This window comes from Strongylocentrotus purpuratus, unplaced genomic scaffold (assembly GCF_000002235.5).
Source record: "Strongylocentrotus purpuratus isolate Spur 01 unplaced genomic scaffold, Spur_5.0 spur5_contig_847, whole genome shotgun sequence".
Lineage (NCBI taxonomy): Eukaryota > Metazoa > Echinodermata > Echinoidea > Camarodonta > Strongylocentrotidae > Strongylocentrotus > Strongylocentrotus purpuratus.
This window is the reverse complement of record NW_022145554.1, coordinates 490,274-494,475: the sequence shown is the minus strand read 5'-3', so window position 1 is coordinate 494,475 and position 4,202 is coordinate 490,274.

Here is a 4,202-nt window from a genome sequence, read left to right as displayed (position 1 = left end):
CTCGTCTCATGCGTCTTTCCCGTTTAATTTTCCCCTTCCTATTAGTTCAGAATGGTTGCGAGCGTAAAACGGGGACACATTCGTCTGAAATATCGCCCCCTCTCTGTCTATTCCTCACCCTGTTATATTTTTTCCTTCTCTCTTTTTGCCTTCTCAGTTATGCTATTTTTCCTGTTCAACTGTTACTGAATAATATCTTTCCAATCTGTTTCCTCTCTATCTCCCCTCCCCGCTAATTTCTCAGTTGTGTAGTAATCTGCCTTTCTCACTAGATCTACCCTATTCCTTCTCAAGCTACCCTCCCCCCTCTCTCGCTCTCTCTCTCTCTCTCTCGCTCTCTCTCTCTCTCTCTCCCTCTCTCTATCTATCTCTCCCTCCCTCCCTTCCCCACTCTCCCTTTGGCTGTCTATTCATTATCTCTCCCTATTCATCTATTATATCTCCTTCGCCATAGTTGGGAGCGCATCACAGGGGCCTTATACCAGGAGGAGAGCGAGAAACACCTGGCACGAAGGAAAGGCGTTGATGAAGCGATGGTGATGAAGCTGGACCTCGTTCTCAGGCCAAATGTATTTCATCACGCCACTGTTTCCCTGTTCGCTTGATTAACCCCGGGTTGCATACTCATGAATAAGAGAGCGCAATGAGGGAGGGAGCGAGGGATGGGGGCATTTAGGAGGAGGATGGGAAGATGGTGCAAGGATGAGGTTAATGAAGATGGAAGAATAGTAAATTCCATCTGATGTGAAACAAAATTACAAAAAGATAAAGAGGGGGTGGTTGACTGGGTTGAGATGTGATGGTACTGATGACGATGATGATGATATTGATGATGATTACTGGGACCCTAGTGATAAATAATACAATAAAGCTAAAGATAACAATCTATGCGTGATGATGAGGATGGTGACGACGATGATGTTGGCGGTGGTGGTGGAGAAAAGCGAAGGCAGAAACAGAGAAAGAGACTGAGAAATAAACAACGTTAAAAAGGAAAAGAAAAAGAATGGAGACAGGTGGTAGGAGGGTGAGAATGTAGGAGAAGGCAGTGATGAGAATTTGAAATAGAAGAGAAGAGAATGGGAAAGGAGAGAGGAGCAGCAAAAAAAAACGAGATGAAAAAGAATGACATCACAACAGCAGACGTGACGGAGATGGAAAAGCGGAGGTAACGTAAGGAGAGGAGGAGGCAAGGAAACTAATGACGGATTGGATAGAAAACTAGGCTGTCTCGATGATGATACTGGTCGATGGTTAGTGGTCGATGAGAAGAATGAGTGTGCTGATTGCCGCAGCTGGTGCCTAAAAATGATGTGTTTGGATGCAGGGCAACCCTGGTTGCATGTACATAATGAATGATACCAAATCGCGTCTATTATGCTAATGCAGGGATACTGATGTGGTCATTACGTTATCTCCGTTGTATACTATTTCTTTTTATGTCTGTCTGTCTGTCTGTCTGTCTCTCTCTCTCTCTATATATATATATATCATCTATCTATCTATCTCTCCCGTTCCTCTCCCTCCCCATCTCTCTTCCTTCTTCTCGTCCTCCTTTCTCTCTCTCCCCTCTTCTAATTATGCTAGTTCCCTTTGTATTCTTATTTACATTCTGTATCCATCATTGTCTTTCTCTCCCCATCACTCCCATCCATCCACTTACAATACCAATGGACCTTTATCTTTCGTTGTTATATTTCATTCCATCAAAAAATTCATCGGATTAATATGCTTATTATATAAGCAGTTGCAAAAAGAAGGGAAAAAAAGAAAAAAGAGATTAAATATGCCTCGTCTTCGCCATCATCATCGCTCTCTCGACCTCCCCTTTTTTCTTTTTGGGGATATGGATAAAATATGTTATTCATAAAACGAAGTTAGCAGCACGCCCGTCATATTAAGAAATGAAATTAGAATTTTCGAGAATTGCAGGCTGGAATAAATAATCATTACCACTACCATCACCCCCACCACTACTACCACTACCACCAGCATCATCTACGCACGCCACCACACCACCACCAACAACAACACCACAACCACCACCACCCCACCAATCAATACCACCAACACCACCCCCATCACTACCACCACCATTATCATCATCAACCATCCTCTTTCTCTAGATATCTCGCATATTTCTCATCCCCTGACCGCTTCATTGGATACTCGCAGCGCATCTTCATGAATAAAATACGCCCTATAGTGCAGACCTCTACATCACTGAAGGTCACACTGGCGAAGATGAAGCATTTTAACATGAAGCATATTAAATAGTTGTGTGCGCCATTCCTCTATATTCTGGCCAATCAAATCATAACCATATGCTTTTAAAAGGTTACACTCTTGCAAATATGTGGGTGGAAATTTCGTTTCATCTTTCGATGACAAGGAATTCGTATTGGTTGCTGAACAAGCAGAGAGGTGAAGTGTTTGAGCTCACGCAAAGACAACAGGTGAAAAGACCCCAATTATCCACCCCACCATCTAATCCCTACCCCTCTTTCTTTTCTATTTCTGTTTTTCTTCTCATCTCTTGCTCTCTCCCCTCCACCTCCTCTCCCGCTATCTCTGTCTCTCTTTACCCTCCAACCTCTCTCACGTTCCCTCCCTAGCCCAAAACAAATAAAAAGGGAAAATTATTACTTAATGGCTGCTAATTATTTAATTTACCTTAACCTTTTACAACCTCATTCTCCCTACCAGAACATACCTGCCAACTTCCAAATCGAAATTTAGGATTCTCTTTTGCCAAAATAAGGAAAGAGTACTCTGTATGTTTTTATACAGATGCTTTCAGAAAATTAGATGAATATAGGATTCATAACTTTTCTTTGAAACAGGAGAAAGGAGGACTCGTTCCTCCAAAATATGAAACGGGTGGCAGTTATGTTAAAAAGAAACAAATTGCTTAAACAAGTCTGGGTACTTGAAACAAAAATAGTACTGCTCCATACGAATGCTGCTGCGTGATGCCTGAATGGAGAACTGGGACCTGTTTCACAAAGCCGTTTTTCAATGACAAATGACAAAAAATCAGTGACAAATCTGTTGATAACCAATCAGAAGCAAGGATTTCAGTAGCTTATAACAAAAACTGTCATTTGTCACTGATTTCAAGTTTTGTGAAACGCCCCGTTATCAAAATACCTCGCAAGATATGGTCTGCATTATTTCTTCATGGAAATAAATTGTATTCACGGCAAGCAACACAGGTACTTAAAAAGACGGATTCACAAGACTTTCCAGGTAATGAATAGTTTTAATACAATGTATACAACCAGCAAAACATCAAAATATGTTCCCTTCGAACATTGGATATAACCCCAGACATCTTCAGTTGATTTGTGGTGGAAACCCCAATTTCAAGCATAATTTGTATTCTGTAATGTTTTTGTGTGCTTTACATTGTGGTTACAAACATACGATACTTGGTGCGCTGTGAACTCAAAGATGTGGTTTCGCAAAATGGCAAAGCCTGGTAAAACTCCAAATGGCATACATTTCAAGATCATGTACATTATTGGCTTTCTCTTGCGTCTAAATAGTTAATTTTCAATCAACAATTTCTGAAGTGAAAACTACATCATGTTAAACATGTAAACTGATACCATATCAGCATTTATACATGCATGTGTTAATTGAGAACCGATTTGATGAGATAACCACCTGGCAGTGACCTTGCAAGGAGGTCTAATCCCACCTGCCCAAACTAGTGCAGATGGGCTTCAAATGTGTGAAATATTATACCATAATCATTATATGTTGTGGTTATAATTTAGGCCAACACATGAAAACAAAGCAGCTAAAAATTCAACGCAAACTGCACAACATGAAATTCACAATTATGGATACATGGACACTGTATGTATACTTGGGACAACCTTGCAAGTAGAAAATGTATGTGCCTGGAGCACTGGACATTTCAAAATGCACAAAGATACCGTAATGTTAAGTTCTGGTTGTGAAAACAAGATTGCACGAGCCTTATATCGTCCAATGTGTATGAAGGGATATATGCAGGAGATGTTTTAAAGATAAAGTTGAGTTCTGGTCATGCGATTGCATTTTGAAAGAAATAGTGTGGAATCGTTAAGAAAAGGTTGACCATCTAGCATATAAGTATTGGTGTGTATACTCACTAAACTGCAAGGTTCTGCAATCATCAAAATGATAAGAAAATTGGCCCAGTCTTGGTAAAG